This window comes from Lagopus leucura, unplaced genomic scaffold (genome assembly GCF_019238085.1).
Source record: "Lagopus leucura isolate 7727_CA_CO unplaced genomic scaffold, USGS_WTPT01 Super-Scaffold_100018, whole genome shotgun sequence".
NCBI classification, from domain to species: Eukaryota; Metazoa; Chordata; class Aves; order Galliformes; family Phasianidae; genus Lagopus; species Lagopus leucura.
In genome coordinates this window covers 6,861,317-6,880,280 of record NW_024962272.1, presented here as the reverse complement: position 1 = coordinate 6,880,280, position 18,964 = coordinate 6,861,317, and the positions used below count along the sequence as shown (strand labels likewise).

The following is an 18,964-nucleotide window of genomic DNA, read 5'->3' as shown; positions in this document are numbered from 1 at the left end:
CTTCTTCTTAATTTACTGCTTTGCTGATAAATGCATATACCTCAATTTCATTAGTCATTATGAACATAATAAGAATAACTTCACTGTTTCCTAGTCTAACAAAATTTGGACCTCTATGGTTTGTAAACGTTACTTTTACCATACATATATGTATATGTAAGTAACACTAGTATTTATTTTCATATATACAGCACCCTTCTCACCGTGACTCAGGAGGTGAAAGTCCAACACACTTCACATCTATTACAGGAGCCAGGAGACTTCTGTAAATTTCACCCCAGCTAATATACTACACTGATCTCAGGAGACAGGAAAATGTGAAGGAAAACAGGAAATGAGAAAAGAAGGTTCTTGAATAGAGAAGATCACCTCGGTGGGTAAAGAGCAGGCAGGTGACTTTGGTGGAGCCAGAGAAACCATGTGTGGTCCTGCAACAGACTGGAAAATGGAAGCTCTCCTCATTCACCCACCCTCAAGCTCATACTCTCCCTGCTCTGCAATATCCCAGTGCCAAAACCCTTCAACGTGACATGATCTGCATGAGTTACCAGTAGTGCACATCATACCACAGTCAGTTCATTTCCTAAGAATCAGCTGCAACAAGTAAAACCACACAGGGTAACAGGAGATAATATTTAAGAAAACACTATAAGAAGGAAATCCGGAGCTACCTCAATATGAAAACATTTTTAAAATAATTGCTAGTTCCACAAGTATTATTTGAAGTTGCTTGTAGCACATACCCAGAAGCAAAGTCCTATTGTTAAGGAACATTGCTTTAAATGGCATTTTTATGTTAAGACTATACAGCGGCCCTTACATTACTCCTGCAATACACCATGGGTCCAGACAAGACTAACCTATGCTACTTCCCGTCCTCCCACCCCTACTCAAGACAGGCCACCAATAAGCATGCAGAAAGCATACTGAAAATGACAAAAGCAGCTCAGTTTATTACAGTACTGCATGAAAACAGTGTATTTGGACAGTTAATGAGGACTTATTCCAATGACTTCAGGAGTTTCACATGCTTCCTCGAATACTAAAGGCACAAGAATCTTTTTTTCCAAATTTTGTTTGCAGCCTGTCTGCACCAGAGGTTGGAAAAGCCAGGGGAAGGCTCACTTTTAGGTAAGCGAGATGAAAGCAGGCTCTACTGAAAATAAACTAGCTTGTTATTCTAGGTGACTGTTCAGACTTGCAATCTGCTTCACTTTTTCATCAAACTACGACACAGTCCAACTTGGACAGTAGACAGCAAAAATAAACTACTGGACTTCTCCAACTCTGCATTCACAGATCAAATACAATACAATTTGCCTATGTGCGAGGGCTGCTCCATAAATGTCTCCTATTTTAAGATGGTGGCCTGCAATGTCAGAGATGGATGCTAGTGGTATGGCAGCAGAGGCTGAACCTTCCCACCAATATTCCACTACATTGCATTGCTGTGACAGATGGCAGCAGAGGGGCACTCTGACACAATGGCATTGGACATGGAGTATCTATGGAGCAAAGGTGTGGCACTGGATTCCTCTGTGTGGAAAACAGTGACACCCAATGACATTCACTGATGCTTTCTGAATGTTTATGGAGACCAAACAGTGGATGTGAGCACAGTGAGACAGTGGGTGGTATGTTTCAGCAGTGATGACAGTGGGTCACCTCTGTTGGGGAGGGCTCTTTTTCATTACTGGCAAAAAACCCTAAAAAATAATGTTTTATAGCTGAGAATTTGCTCTATCAGAGAGTTATTACGTTCTTTAGCATTACATAGAAGGCGTTACTCTCAGAGAGATCTGGTAGGAGACTCCATTCCTGATAGAAGAAAGAAGGGCAAAAAGACTTTGCAAGCAATGCCACTTGCCCACCAAGTAACCACGATTCAATTCATGAATTGCTTCAGAAAAGTTGTGGATTGTAAAGCATCACACCTGATTCAGGATGTTAAATGCCTTGTACCCTTTCTACACCCAGAAAAGCGACAAGAGACTGAACTCCCTTACAGGCTTTAACCTCTCCCCTTCCATTGTGCAAAACAAATTTTCATCAAACGTGAGCAGGAAACAAGTTGTTATTAGTTTTGGCTTCTAGCAGTTCCACTGGACACTAAGGGCAGCAAGAGACATAATTATGCATATTTGCAAATGTTGTAATGGCATACGCTATTCTTTCTCTATAGTTTACACCCAGACAGCAGGCTATCAGGGAAAAACTTTCCTTCTTAATTCTCCTTTCCCCAAGATGAACTCCGTTGGACGTGCAACTCAAGGCTCAAGCAGTAATTTTGGCAAACACCTAGGATATAGTTTTGCCCACTTTGATGATAGCTATGAACACCTCAAAAGGGGATGCTTATTGCTTTCATGACAGCACAGCAAAGCTCTACACAGATGCTTCAAGAAGATGATCTGAAAGAGTATTTTTCAATGCCAGTCTCAGTTGAACAAGAAATACACCCAGCTTCCAACTTGCAAGCTCTCAAGTTACAACATCAAGGAGGTCTTACACACTTTAAAAAACATCCTCTAGATTTTCTTCTAGCAGTAGGATAAGCAGCAAGAAAGAGTTGCCCCAATGGATGACAGACTAAGTAACCAATTAAGTTTCTACAGTCAAAACTTAAATCATGCAAGATGTGTTCAAATTCTTGTAGTGTCACAGTAAGGATTTGGGGAAAAAAAGCCTGCTTAAAAATTCTTACATTTTGGAAGAAAACGTGTCTCAAAATGCCTTACTATACGATATATTCCTTTCATCCCTGCAAAAGCATTTATTTAAACCATATACAGGCATATTAGGCTGAAAGGAAATACACAAAGCATAAATCCCACCTGACTCCAGAAAGAACCTTCAGAAGTAAGGTGAAGAACATTTTCACCTATGTATGCATTGTTTTACATATATAAAAACCTATATTAAATACACATATCATGTATTCTGCCTTCATTATATATTTCATTCTTTATAATCCTATGTTTTACCATAAAGACGTTATACAAATGTGTGCTGTACATTTATTTTGTCACTAATAGGCAGTGACAAACTGCACAATATCCTTTATAAAACAGAACATCTGAATGGAGAAACAGAAGTAATTTATTCACATCTAACTTTCATACTAAGATAATGATTTGTCAGTAAAAAATATACCTATTATATAACAAATATATGAACATCTGTTCATATATGTTCTAATATATGAAATACAAAAACTATCAAAGAAAATACTTCACTGTATTTTTAAAAACATCATATGAATAACCTAAATCACAAATTAGTGAATAACAGGTCCTTTTTCCAAAACCCTAACAGACATTATGGCTTCCCATACAAAAGAAATTAATATCAGTTTTACATAGTATTTAAAATCTAAATTTTATTGTGTGGCATTGCAAGACAGTATTATTACTCAGCGATCCATGGCTTTTATTTCCCTATTTTTACCATAGCAAACAGACAAATGATTCTGTGCAGTATTTGCACAACCCCTTGTTCGAACTTGCTATTTTTGGCATTCTTAAGCTATACTGCTGCAAAAAAAGAAAAAAAAATCTGGTTTACTTTCGAACAAATATGGAGAATCTTTTTATAAGCAAATAATCCTGCCTCCTTTGACCAGGTAAAAGATTCTCTTTCCCTAGAGAGGGATCCTTCATACTAGAAAACTAGGATGTTATCAATAATAGGCACAGGAGCTGCAGTGCCAAACACATTAACAGACCGTGTTTAAAACCAATCCTACTCTGGGTGAGCAGCAACAGGAATTTTTCCCACTGAAACCTAGGTATCTGAGGATAGTTTGCCTCTGTACACAGATTTATAAAGACGACCTTATTAATCATACTTTGCACTAATTCAGCAGAACTCAGCAGAGCAGAGATGCACTAGTCTCAGGTATGCCATTTCCAGTCAAGCTGGAGTAACACTCCTTCCAAGTTTGCTCCTGCTACTCTTGTCATCTCATTATTTGATATCTCAATAGCACAGCAAAGTTTAAACTGCAACAAATGGCATTACTTTTGTCCCCCTACCCTTAGTAACCATTGCAGACTTCTGAAAAGACAGCTCTCTCTGAGGGTTCAATTCACCGCAGTATCTGCAATGCTGCAGAGAGCTCAGTACTCTTGAACATCATGTAAATGAACAGATGGAGGAACCAAAAATGACCCTAAAACTTTCCAGCACCACTGCTGGTGCAGCTAATTATTCAGCCATTGCCAAGTCTGATTCTCAGACCTATGGGTCAACAAAACGGATACAGTAAAACATATTATATTTCTATATTTTATAATGACAAGAAGTCACTTAAGTGAATACATGGCATGAAATACATTGTCTGGATCCATTAATAAGTACAGATGCTTTACAACAACAAATTTAACTACGGTGGAGTTCACTAGAGAATCCATAGCAGAAGCAGGTGTGCAGCTGGCATTTTCTTACTGTGCACACTCAGGCAACACTGAGCACCTTGGTTGCTCTCCTGCACTACAGTGACAAGCTCAATAGGACAGGTCACATAGACAGTAGCTATCATCCTAAGATGATAGCTTCCACTGCCACATTAGCATCATATTACCATTCTCACTTTGTAGATACACATCATTACATTCACCTAAAGACCACTGCAAATCAAAGAATTGTCTCATTTTTCACTATGCCTATGTACTTACTGTCTCTCAAAAGATATCTTTAAAACATTTCTGTCTCTAGTAGTGATGCTTTGTCACTGTACTGCAACGTCGCCAACACTTAGAAAAACATTTCTATTTCAATAAACAAGTTAAAATCCTGAGAAAAACCACTGTCCCTATCATTGGCTCCACAATGTCAAGTTCGAGGTCTAGTATTAAAGTCTGTGTAAAAATCAAGACATTGCTGAGGAACAACAAAAATATCCTGTTGTCTTTCGTTTCAACTCTACTTTTGATATACACTCCTCCAACTCAAGAAAACTGTATCCCTCACATGCACTTTATCATCCTCTGCAGATATTCCAAACAAGGGCTAAATTTCTTCTACTAACATCATCTTGTGACCAAAAAAAAAAAAAAAGAAAGAGAGAGAAAAAGACTTACAAACAACTTCCCACCATAGTCTGTTCTTATGCATCTAGTTTCAGCTGAAGGCAGATGTAACTGCTACTGGTATCTTCAGCTCCCGTTTAAATATTCTGAACAATGTGCATGTGAATGTTCACATTTGCTGTACCTAGTGATGCTATCATGATATTCTACATTAAATAGGGCATTTACTTGAAATAAAAATGATAGATTAAAGACTGGACATAAAAGCAATCAAGCTTCCACGACAAAAATAGAGAACACCCAAGGAATTTCAGGTAGTGAATCAGTTACATAAAGTAATCTTAAACCATAGTGCTGTAATATCTGTATGTATAACATATGAATAGAACAGATAATATTTAACTAAACACTCTGATATTAAATTGAAGCACTTTCTGGAGCCCTACGTAGCCAAGGGAAAACTCTCCTGAGTTTTGCAGAGGCCAATGAGTTGCTTAATGTTATTGTCAGAATCAACTCAAGCAAGTGTCACGTCATGCATGAAACAAAACAAAACAGTTTTAAAGAGATTTTATCATAATTACTGTGGTTTGAGATTCTGAAATAAACCACTGTGGTGATTTGCTCTAGGGAGCGTGCCTCAGGGTACATAAAGAATAAAAATAGATCAGTCTGCATCATCACTCCTTGGAAAGACAATTATATAACCAAGGCTGGAATATGACATGGCAATATACGTGGTTCTTTTTCACCCCCAAATAGAGAAGTTAAGCAACTTAGCTTCCAGTATGTAGCATGTTCTGAAGTATGCTTTACTACTACAGTTCTCAGTAAGTGCCTTAATTTGATAAATGCCTGTTCATTAGCCATTTTTTTCAAACTGAACTTTTAATTACTGAAACACAAGCCTGTTGTGAGAAGAACGAAAAACACTTTACTGGGTAAAACCATACTGCAACCAAGGAGACAGGACGGTCCCCCAAACAGGTCAGCTGGACGTGATGTACATGCAGCAGATCTTGATGGTAGTATGTGGCACATATCCTAGAGGCACATCCCTCTGCAGTTCTCCATTTGCACCAGCACAGGGCTGATGTCTGTCAGCAGCTCTGGGCACAATCACCTGTGGTGCTATGCCACAATTCTGACAGAGACCACAGCCCAGACCGCTGCAAAGCGTGAACAGTTCTTGCACTCAAAAGAAATGCAGGTACACATGAAGAAGCTCAGGCTGGGCAGGAAACCTGCTTCAATCTCTTCTCAGACCTCTCTCCAGCATGGCCTTGTCTCATGAGATCAAACTTGCAGACTCACGTCCCAGCATCTCAGCACCTGCCCACCTCACTGAGGCAACTGCTGGAGAGCAGGCTGTGCAGCTAACTAACACAGGGAACGTGAACAGGAATGGTACTAAAGGCTCTTGATTAGCTTTCAACATCCTGTGCTCACAGATTGTCACCTCATACCAATTTGGAGCTATGATTAAAGTGTTAAGACGTAAAGAGCAGTTCTGAGAAGGACACAGCCCATAATACATGTACACCATGCTGGGAGGAGCCAAGGAGAGTGCTAGCGTTGACTGCACTTAATTGTACAGATGTTCATGCCTGCTTACTAGTTAATGATTGACTTCCACGTAAAGTCAAGCAGCTGTTAACAAATCCTTTTTCTTTTTTTAAATCATGTAAATAAACTCAGGCAACAAAAATATAAGATAGGGCACAATTGCTTCAAGGCTGCACTGAATTCACAGTCTGATCTTAAATGCACTTAATTCCAGTCATCTTTCTTTGAGCACATTCAAAGACGAAGCCTTTGTTACCCAACACTGTCGGGATCTTTACACCACTTTTCTTCTTGGGAAACTAAGTTCAGCAGAGTAAGACTAAGAGAGTAAGCAGAGTACCAGTCTCTCAAACGAGCCCGGCATATCAATCTTCAGATCTGTTTTCCACACCACAGAGTTCCTGTAGGTAGGTTCAAACACTGAGAAGATCTGTCAAACCCTGAGGTCAGTAACACACAAGGCATGCTGTATCTGAGCTTCACTACAGCAGATTTCAGACACCAGAGAAATGCAGCTAATTCTATGAACTGCAATATCCAGACGCATAGCAGACCACAACTCACTTTCCTCTCTAAACAAGATTTCTCTTGGTTCAAATGGTAAGAAAATACAGATAACATCCATTACAAAAATTTAGAGATAACGTTTTGTATTAAGCTAAAGTTATCTGGCTGTACAAATGATATTTCTAAGGCAACTGCAGTGACTTCTAAAAGCGAGACAAATATCAACAATCACCCCTTACCTCTTTACAACTAAGGTTACAGAAGAAAGCAAAAAAGCTACTGTATTAATTAGCAGCAATTAGTCTAATGACTTACCTTTGCCTTTCCATTAACTATCTGGTAATTGACTATTTCAGCTAACAGACAACATTAATCTCAACTTGAGCCACACTAGTAAGAACTAGTAATCTTAAAGAGTGATTTGAAATCCTTCTCCTTACTGATGCTTTCTCTGCTAGCTCTCCAGGAACTAGTATCAAAAGCCAGTAGCTTAGAAACATGGTTTGAAATGTGTTTGCTTTATCCTAAAACTTTGCATGCTAGCTGTTAACTAATCACAGCACAGCAGGAAGGCTTGTGCTCACTCAGTAACGTAGTTAGTTGGGTTAAGAAATCATAAATGAGGAAAACACTGACTTCACTGCAGGCTATATAGGCTGCATGTGACTCGAAGCATTCCTTTGCTGCCCAAAACCTCAGCTTTGCTGGTCTGCTACAAGCAGTCAAATAAAGCAGACAATGCTAGGTGGGATCCATTAGTCTGCAGTAACATTTCAAACTCCACTGTAAGCATACACAAAGTACATAACAAAAGTTGTATTTAGGTATACACCAATATGCAACAAGACTAATGCTCTCTAATACCACCAGAAATAAAAGGAAGAGAAGCAATCTTGCTAGCCCTGAAGTGAAGACATGGGACAGCCTTCCAAAATATCCAGTTTAGCTAGGCACTGGTACATTCCTTGGCTTTTTGGCATGAGTGCACTAAATCTGCTATTTAACATACACAATTGATTAAAGATTTTCTCCACAGCTCAGAATCAGTTGCCTGCATTACACATAATTCCAGGCAGAATGCTTGGGACTCAGCAAAGACAACACCTTACAGCACCTCAAGGTTTAGTTAAGGTTTTGAGCTAGCACCTCAGATACACCTGTGACTATTGAAATTTCTTCTTACAAACACGAAAGCATAGGATTTTCAACAAAACATCCTTAAGAGTACATTTCAGACCTGAAATCACACATGCACCATCTTAACCTAAATATTTATAGTTATGAAATACTACTACTTTTAATCCCAGCTTTGAAAATCTACATTTGTTTGGGGAAAGAAAAAAAAGTGAATTTAACAATGAATATTTTAGCAGGTATCCCACATAAGTGAAGCAATTTACCGTTTGCATTGCTATTTATGAGGTCTTCATGAGTGACTATAATTTTTTTTATTGAAAAGATCTGATGCTTTTTAAAATTCCTTCTCAGTTTCAGTATTGAAAAACTTCTGCTAAAAATTACTGTTTCATCTAATTACAACAGAATTCAAAAAGATACCTTAAACTTACACAGGCATTTGTGCTTTCATTCAAAGTTTGTGGTTTTTTTTTTTTTTCCTTTAAATCTCATACTTGAATTCCGTATTTCCTCACCCAGCTTAACACTGTATGATATGTGTTCTACCTTGAAACTGAACTTCAAACCACCTCTTCAACATTATCTCTGCTTTCTGCATGTGAACTACCAAACTGACATGACTGAAGATTGAAGTAGTCCCAGTGGCATGCTTCTGTAAGAGTGCACCACTGCAAAGTCAGCGCAAGTAGAACAAGTTTCAGTCAAGAAAAAGTGATCATGAAAGAGAATGATCCTTTGTCATCCACAGTCCCAGCAGCTTCAAACTATTCTGCATATAAGGAAAAGCAAAGCCCTGAAGCAAAGCAGGATTTCAGTTTGGGTTTCTACTTTTATTTCTGCTGCTCTTAATTATGTAGTGATATTATTTGCTAATTCCTCACTGTCCTACCGTATTGATCTACAAATGCAGGCAAAAGGTTTACAGTGTAAACAAAACTCAATAACAAAATGAGCAAGTATCATTATTTAATAAGATGCTTGTTACATCATCACATTTGTATTAAAAACCAAAGCAGAAGCTGGGGACTCCTATGAAAAGGTTTTCTGTTTCCTAGCCAAAAACTTGCTTATAATACTCCCCTTGTTTCTCTATTGAACAAAGTGACTGAACTTCGTGGGATGTCTCTCTTCTCCCCCAGGATTCTCCCACTACCACTCTGAACGTAAATATTTTCTCTTTTTTCCACAAAGCGTGTGTGAAGTTAAGTAGTAAGTAAAGGACTAAAGCACCAGTCTCTCAAAGGCTTCTATGTCTTCATTCACTGAACTATATCTTACGCAACCATCCACACTAACTTCCACCAGCTAAACTCAAGGAGAGTCACTAGCCTCAGCAGAACCTAGTTGCCAAGTCTGGCCTAAGGCATGATCCTCCATTTAAGTTAAGTCACGCACACCTTCTTTCCAGACCTCTCACCCAGAGCATGAACAATGCCTTCAAAGACACAGAAGTACCACCTTACCTCTTCTCAGATTAGGAGCTCGGTGGACTGGGTAGAAGACCTCCACAACCAAAATGTGTGTGGTAGGAGACCACACAGATCAGAATCACACCCTCTACTCTTTGAACAGGCTTGCATAAAATATACCACAAAGGAAAGCAAAGAAGGTCCAAAAGAGAACCTGTGGATCTGCTGATTATGCTTTGCACTATGAAGAGGTTAAAGGTGTAACCATCTTCAACAAGAGCCAAAAACCATCAGCTGAGGGACTGTATCGCATTACTACCTCTCCATCAGCAAAGAAATTCTCAGCCCTCCATCCTCAGATAAACTTCTTCTAATATGGTCAGTGGACATGTTGGGAAAAAAAGCTTCCCTGGTGTGCCACTGGAGTATTTACTGCCTTACCAATGATTTTTAGAATCATGCAGACAAAAATATTCAGACAAACCATATAGCCAGACCAAGTCCTCTCAAACATGCAAGACTAGAATGACTGAAGTCACACTGAAACCTGAAGTCCAAGACACACCTCACAGCATCTCTTACTAGAATTCTGAATGCTGAACTGAAACTGAAATAACTTTAAATAATGAAAACAATTTAAAAAAAAAAAAACAACCCAGCTTAGATGACTGATTATGATAAAGTTCAGTGCTCTTACCTGAGATTGTCTGGGTTCTTTTACAGCGCTTAAAAAACATCTTTCTTTATCAGACAAACCACGTTCCACTGACCACACACCGTCCTACTGAGGAGGAAGCATCAACAAGCTAAGCCAGTGCAAACTGACACACAGTAAATCTGGGCATGGCCTCATACAAAGACTGCATTGCTCTCAGGCAAAAACACCTGATGCATGACACACTAAAATCAAGCCTCTAATTAGGTACAAAGGCAAAGAGTATCTGCAGAACCTTTCAATACAGAAATTCACAGAATCCCAGAATCCTTACATTTAACTCAATCATCCACTGAAGATTTCTGCAAAAAGTCATACCGGAAAGCACATGAAATTCTAAATTATGTTTAACAAACCCTGCACCTTTACAGTTTGGATTAGGAAACAAATATAAACAAAAACTCTCATATTGAGCCCAAATAATTATTTTCATTAATCTTCTTATTAAAGGCTGGCAGCAGCAGTGGCTGCAACGGGCTTTTTAATTACCCAAACTAAAACTTGGCTGCTACTCACTTCTCTGTGTCTTGAATGCTTACAGTGGTTTACCAATAAATGAGTTTGCTGAGAAAATGGAAATGGACAACAGAAACCCATTTCCCAAATCTTGTCAACCAACTGATTGCAAAGAGTTCTTCCAGTCTCTCAACAAATCAGCAGAAATCTTTAGTACGCCAAAATTTTAAAACAACTATTTTTACACAATTTGACATGCAACTTGCAGCTCTGTTGTTGCCCTAAAACTCATCAGTAATTGTGACCTTTCAATACCTCAAGGAGAGCTACAGGAAAGAAGGGGACAGACTCTTTAGCAGGGTCAGTGGTGACAGAACAAGGGGAAATGGCTTCAAGTTTAAAGAGGGTAGAGATTCAGGTTGGATATAAGGAAAAAGTCTTCTACAATGAGGGAAGCAAGAAACTGAAACAGCTTGCCTAGAGATGTGGTTAATGCCCCATCTCTAGAGACCTTCAAGGCCAGGCGGGATAAGGTGCTGGGCAACCTGATCTAGCTGTAGGTATCCCTGTTCGCTGCAGGAGAGAGGGACTAGATGGCCTTTAAGGGTCCCTTCCAACTCTAAGGGTTCTACTTACGATTCTAATTATCAAACCACAGTTTGAGACATTGTATCTCACGCAGTTAATCCTTATTATCTGCAAACAAACACACACCCACATCTTTAGATTAGCGGGAAAAAAGAGCAGTCTGTAGAGACACCAAGAACTCTCTCACTGGCTTTCATGGTTGTGGCTAATAGCAAGGAAATTCTCAAGAGTTGACACATCCTAGCAGAAGCAGCATTACAGAGCTGAGACCCAGTCAGCAGCAGCACAGAGCATAGCCCCAGCACTGAGCAGGAGCTCCCACCACAGCTGGGATTAGCTGTGCTGTGACCAGAAGACTGATAGACACATCCCTGCTGCAATTAAGTTCTCACTTCATTGGCATCTAGCTGACTTGCACGGGTACTCAGTCCAAGAACATCTCATGAAAACAAACTCAGCAGGAGAATAAAACAAATGACTTTCCCAGATAGAACGTGACAGAAAGTTCTGAGTAGAAAACAGTCCAAGGAGAATTTGTCCCATTTACACTCTGCAGACACGGACCAGTCCTGGGATTTCATTACCTATGGCTTCTGGCCACAAAGTAATATCCAGACCAATGCAGGCTGGAGACATGGTGTGTGCAGCAGCTGTTGCAACCAAGCATATTTCCGCCCCTTGAGTAGGAACGCTGACAGCAATCTTAAATATGGTTCTCTAAAGATGGAAAGAAGCAAACAAGTCTCTACCATCTAACAGCACTTCTCAGCCACTTCCCCATCACTACTTGCGGAGCTCCTTGGTGCCAGAGTACAGCCCTGCAAATGGCTGTACCAGCACATCACCTGCTCAAGAGTTAGCTGAAAAACAGCTTCCCTCTACACCAGTATCTTTTAATTAATCCAGATCAGTTCAGCAACCACATATTTCCCCTAAGCCTCACCAACCATTTTGCAACCACAGCCAAAAAAGTGCACAACAGTTGCAGTATTTTTTGTCAACCCTAGTGCTGAAGGCAACATCCCATTATTGCACATCAAGCTTCAAACTTCAATACTAGTATTATTCTCCAGTTCAAAGAATGAGGCCATGTTTCTGGAGTTGTAAACAAGATTCAATAATTGCATTTGTAAATTACAGCAATATTTCTAAAGCTAAATGGTATTCAATTTTTAAACTATTCACAAAATCAAATATTTGTGCTCATTATACTTAATATAATTCTGATCATAAACTAGCAACTCCATACAAAAGACACTAAGCTAGACCTTTAAATTTTCGTTTGTCAGAAAACTGCAAAACAGTATATTTGTGCAGAGACAAAAGGAGTTAAGTGGAACCCAATGCTGGATCCCTGATACTCATGCTTGTAATGCAGATATTCCTCAGCTTAGTGAAGAGATATTTTCAATGGTGTATTGCTGACCACAGCAAGTCCCAGTCAAATACCACAGTTACACAGATGACAACAAATCTGATCAAAGGATGACAGACACAGGGAGCTGGCAGAGTGGTACACAGTCACACAAGGGATGGGTCTCAAAGACAGAGCTAACAATCAAAATGAGCAGTTAATAAAAGGACCACTATCCACCACACGCATTACTTGATAACACTGCCCTACATCTGTGCACGTACACAACATCACACAGGCAGCCTTACAAGTAACTTCCTTCTTGTCTATGGAAGAAATCATAGCTGTGTCGCACTGGAGAAATTAGCAATAGCTTACCATTACCTTAACTGTAAAAAACCTAATATCTAAAGTACAAAAAAATTGTACAGCTGGACAATGGTGAAAATATACAACACATGTGCAACATCTTCAGATTCCCCCTACTTTGCCAATCAGAAATAAAACAGCTTTGCAGCAAAGAAGAGAGAGCAGTAAAATGGTAGATGTTGTACCTCTCAACATGATCATATGTTTTTTAGTTCACAACTGGAGAGTGAAGAGGGAAGGTAAAAGAGGGGATTTTCAGCTCTTGGAAGGAGGACTTGAAGTTTCTTGTCCCAAAGAAGGAGTAAAAGCTCCAGAGGACTGTACAAACATGAAGAGTAAGACAAGATACATGACCTCATAACCAAAGTGGGAATCTGCTATAACAAATCAGACACTTGATCTATTTAGGGAAAATAAAATTCACAGTATCAGTGGTGCGGGCCCACAGTAAGCAAGTATAGTACAAGAGGGACTCAAACACAAGTTACACCTACAGAGTGATGATGAGCAGCTGAGTTGAACCTAATGCCAGATGGCAGGGAAGGTTTGAGCAACCTCTTCCCAACTGCTGCTTTGCATTGTCAGTAAGCCTTCAGAAAGCCTTTCATTGCACTTGCTCTAATTCTGCTACTTTGTTCAGACCAGCGTGGGGTTTTGAACATTACTACACATATTGAAACACTCGCGTATATGCTTCTACACATTTTATTTACCAATTAGAGAAGTTTGCTTTTTGGCTTTTGCCATCTATAAATTTCAACTATAGCACCACATAACCACCAGCAATAATCAGAGGCTCACTTTGGAATGACAACCAGTTGCAACCGTTGTATAAGACTAATGCTCTCAGTAGCAGCACGCTACCATGTCCTGCAGGCTGCTGAAACCTGCGCAGACACTGTACTGCTTGTAGCTCCCCTCAAAATCCAACACAAAATGGGGATGAAGAGGAGGCAGCGCCATACAAGCAACTGGTCTGGGCTCTAAGGAAAGGCTGTTGCCAGCTTCTGACCTGTAGCAGCGGAGAATGCCAAAACACTTGTCATGCCTTGGTTACACAGACGATAAACGTACAGAACAGACGCTGCACACATAAAGCTACAAGAATCAATGAGGACATTTCTAGCACTACCTGGACTACATTATGCAAGCTGCAAAGAAAGCTTTTTTATAGTTTGTAGCCTATTCTGCTGATGCCAGAAGTACAAAAAATTCCTCTGCTGCCTAGAGACTCAATAATAAACAGAAAGAAAAAACAATCAAGACCACTCCAAAAGCACACAAACACTGTTACAGCAAACAAGGTGAACACATGCTTATTTTCAAGCACTGTGGTTCAGTTCTCAGATAGCAGGAAGACCTGAATGTGTGACTGAGGATTACACACAGCCCTGCACTAGCAGCTGAATCCAAGGAAAGAAATCCCCCCAATTTTAATGGTTCCAGGATCAATTCCTAAACTTAGAACAAATTTTCCACTCCAAGCTTTATCTAAGTGGAGGAAGGGAAGAATCCAGGAAAGAGAGATTAAATGTGTTAAACAAGAAGAGCAGAGAAAACATTTATACATGTGGGCTTTACTTTTTCTTAGATATACTAATTATTAGAAACTGACCTTTAAAAATGAAATAGATTTGAGTATGCATGTTCAATTCTCTTGTGAATCAATTTTGAGATAGCCAAGAGGCAAAAAAATACATTAAGGATGGGGGAAACCAAGTGGAAAAAAAGTGATGTTACAAATCAAAAAAATATTTTTCCTTTTCTAAGAGCAGGGAGAGTCAGAATAGCAACTGTAACAGGCATTCACAGGACTAAGTACTCTCTGCTTCTAAGATTAAAAAAAAAATGTAGGAGACCATTTAAATAAGTTTATTAAAAAGCATTTCAGTCATAATAAGCCATGGGATAAACATCCTATGAATTTACATAGAGACTTAAAAAAAAATTAAAAATGGGTGCTACTGTAAACATTCACTAACTCCTGACTGCCAGCGCTTCTTATAGAAGGTTCACTTTAAGCAGAGTTTGTGTTTTTCCTTTTGATCTGAGCCCTCCTCCACCTGATATTATTCAAATGACAGCTCAAAACATTTACATAAATACATAATTCTCTATCAAACCAGAAGAACTGTTTCTTCACCTGAAGCAATACCCTTTCACAAGCAACACAAAACAAGTCTATCTACATTTCCTTTGGGAGAGCTAACACAACACCTGCAGAGTTCTCCTACAGCACAACGCTACCCACAAGCTCAGTTTTAAAGAAGTAGCACTAAAAAGGAGGGAAAAAAAGCCCCCACCATCTAAGCAGGGCACTGGAAACACTGCCATTTTAGGAGAGCCACCTTATGGTACTAAAAGGTGAGCTGACCATCCACTGAGCTTTCTGCTGCTGGCTACGATTCAGAAAAACGGGCATCTTGAACAGAAGTGTCTCAGTCCACACCAACACAACGCAGAACCGCTCGGCGGCTTCCAGCGAGGCTTCCCTGAGGCTTAACTTACAGCACGTGAATAATCTCATTGAGCCGCAGCGCAGAGTTTAATCCGGGAAAATACAGAGCCTGAGGCGTGCACCGATCAACCCATCGCGCTCTCTTACGCCCCGTTTTTGCTTTTGGTGGGTTTTTTTTGCTTTTTTTTTTTTTTTTTTCTTTTTTTGTTTGTTTTATATAAAAGCTACAATCCCCCAATTATGAAACTTGAGAGTTCGTGTCAGCTAACCTGCCGCCTCCGCGGACAGAAACCAACATACAAACAGGCGGACAGGTGAATTCAGCTCCAAGAGCCGGAGCGGAGCAGCGCGGTCGCCCGCCGGGGCCGCCCCAGCCCGCAGCCCGCAGCCCGCAGCCCCCACCCCGCGCCGCTCGGGGCTGCTCTCCCCGCCGCGGAACAAAATGAGCAAAAAAAAAAAAAAAAAAAAAAAAAAACCCCAAAAATTTAAAAAAAAAAAAAAAAAAAAAAGAGAACAAACAAACAAAAAACCACCAACCAAGGTAGCAGCACCTCATTCCCCGCGACAACACCCCCTCCAGCTCCCCAAAGGATTAGGAAACAGCCCGCTGCCGCCCCGCGCTCGCACATACCCCGGCCGGGCCTCACCCACCGGCTACCCCCGCTGCGCTAGCACAGCCCCTCGGGGCCGCCGCTGGGCCCCGCGCCGCTGCTGCTGCTACTGCCGCCGCGGCAGCCCCTAGCCGCTCGGTCCCCTCACCTCCAGCTCCGGTATGTAGCGGCAGCGCGGGGCGGCACGGCGGGACGAGGCCCAGGCCCCGCCCGCGGGCCGGCTTTTCCCGCCCGCTCGCCGCCGGGCCGCGGCGGCGTGGGCCGCCCGGTGCGCGGCGGGGGCGGGCGGTGTCTCCTCCCCGCCCCACTTTGCTCCGCCCCGTCCCGTCCCGCCCCTCTGGGCTGCGTTTGCGGGAGCGGCTTGGGGGAGTTGCGGGTTTGGTGGGGCTACGTGCTGCCTTGGTGTGAGAGGCTGGCGAAAGCGCCGCGGGCCTGCTTGTGCTGGCTGTCGTGTCGGCGGTTCGGCAGGGCTGCGCGTGTTCGTTCCTTCTCTGACCGTATCCACGTTCTGAATTGTGCTTTGCAGGCAATGCTGCTTTTGGGCAGGTTCATGTGTTTGCCCTGAGAGGGACCACGCAGGAAAACTCAAGGCAGAACCCCCCGTGGAGCGCCAAACGTCAGGGTGCTAATCCCACATCACCGAGTACTTGTAGTGCTGATGTTCCACAGGTCTCAGGAGGAATACATGATGATGGCCAGTTGGGCTATAAATCAGTGCTGAGTAAAGAATGCGAGAAGGAAGCTGGGAGAACAAACATGCAGGCAGCAGGGCTGGGAAGACCACATCCTGGCACTGCTGCCTTCCGAGAAGCACCTCTAACTGGCAGGAGCCTGGGCTCTTCTCAGAGCAAGGTGGAATGGCTGCATGGCCAAGGCTGTGCTGCTGGACTCCCTGCCCGCCTCAAGGAAGGCAGCAAAGCCCTACCATCTGCTCAGGACCGTTTTATTCCTGATAGAGTAGACTACTCCCAAGCTACACAAGCTGAATGCGTAATAGCTGTGCATTTATAGCTGTAATTACTGGTATTGGATAGGCTGACTCATGCACGTTGAATTCCTACTGCAGAAGGAACTATTGTATGTGCATGCATATTGAAGTAGAGGAATCGTAACACTATTTCAAGGTGCTACTTCCATTTTGTTCAAGATCCTGTCTGCACCCAGGTTTTTATCAGCTGTGTTTTTCATAACAAATGATAACAACAATTACGCTGTATGTTTACTCAAATCAATATGCAGTAGTCACACTGCTTAGATAACAATGGCTTCTCTAGGTAACAGCAGTAAGACAGCCCTCTTGTAGTCTCATCTTCTGACACTTCGCTTTCTGCTTTTCGCACTAGTAATCCAGTAGCTTAGGCAGAGCAGTCAGATGTGCCATCTGGCTCAGCTCTTAATCTCTGGAGTGAATGACACTTTCTTAATGTATTCAAAATCTGCAGCACTGACAAGCCTGTGGTCATAGGAGTATTTGGAAGATTAAGGGTGAATAATCCAATGCAATGCAATCTCAAAATTTTCTTTCAGGCTGTAAGGTGGACTGCTTCAAATTAAGTTCCATCTAAAGTTGGTGGTAGTATGTGGAGAACAGTAAAGAGTCCCAAACTCAAAAAACAAGAGCAGACAGAGCTCCTAAATCTTCTTCCTGAAAAAAAAACAAACAAATGAGCAACGTTATAAGGTAAGAGTGACTCTATTCCTTATTTATACTTAGTGCTAAACTAAACAGGTACCTGAATGTTCTTCTCCACCTACATGTATATCCATCCAATCACAATGCTATATTATCTAGGCTGCTCTGAAAGTAATGCCTTGTAATCATTATAATGACAACAGATACAAAGAGCAAGATAACACTGTTTGATAGAGCAAATTAGCAGCCACAGAACACTTTTCAGCATTAGCTCTAGATTTTCACATGCAAAGAAGACCCTGCATGCCACACTTACAAAAATCTACTCCAGTGGAGGTGACCCACTGTTGCTGTCACCAATGCTAAAATGCACCACCTCACTGTGCTCACATCCCCTGTTTGGTCTCCATAAACATTCAGCAAATGTCAATAAATCTCAGTGCATGCCATTTTTTTCTGCGTTCTCGCCTTTGCTTCATACGTGTGTCCATGTTAGATGCCATTCTGTCAGGCTGGCCCTCCACTGCCACCCTTCACATAGCAATAACATTAACAGCGTGTTGAGGGGAAGGCTCAAGCCTTACTGCCATTACACTAACATCCACCTCTAGGCTAATATGATAAAATAGGAGGCATTACTTTTGGAGCAGATCTCATATTTAAGGAAACTGACAGTAAAAGGCAAATTGACTGTGTCCATGTTCTTCTCACTCTGCAAGGGGCTAGGGTGGAAGCTAAGTGCCCTGAGACCTTACTATGGTATCCTACAAAACAGCCTGGTATGTGTTGCCACCAGCTATGGTAGAGAGCTCCTTATGACCTAACTTATAGTAGTTCTAATTTAAGTAGACTGTCCTGCTCTGAACTGCATCCTAAAGCACCATGCTGCTTACATTGTATAAGTGTACAGAGTAACTGCAGGAAATCTACTGCTGCAAGTGGTAGTGCAGCACTTTTTTTTCAATGATACAGTAACTCTTGGATGATAGTGATATTTATGTACATGACTTTATGCTTATGTCTTCAAAATATTAAAGCATCTCACAGCGTTTTTGTTTCTTCCACCAAATACCTAATATTGGTTAAATCTTTTATACATGAATGTTGGAAGACATACTGACTATAACTAAA

The 18,964-nt window shown here is 41.2% G+C and overlaps 1 protein-coding gene across 2 annotated transcripts in view; it reads right to left on the bottom strand.

The window, feature by feature from the left end:
* PIP5K1B (phosphatidylinositol-4-phosphate 5-kinase type 1 beta) overlaps window positions 1-16,416 on the bottom strand; it is a 99,641-nt gene extending 83,225 nt beyond the window's left edge. The window contains exon 1 of one of the 2 annotated variants that reach the window (XM_042877477.1): window positions 16,349-16,416. The gene's annotated coding sequence lies outside the window, so the exon portion shown is untranslated. Of the gene's footprint in view, window positions 1-16,220; window positions 16,289-16,348 lie in introns of those variants that run through there. The other variant, XM_042877478.1, reaches the window with a different exon arrangement.
* Window positions 16,417-18,964: the final 2,548 nt, after the last annotated feature.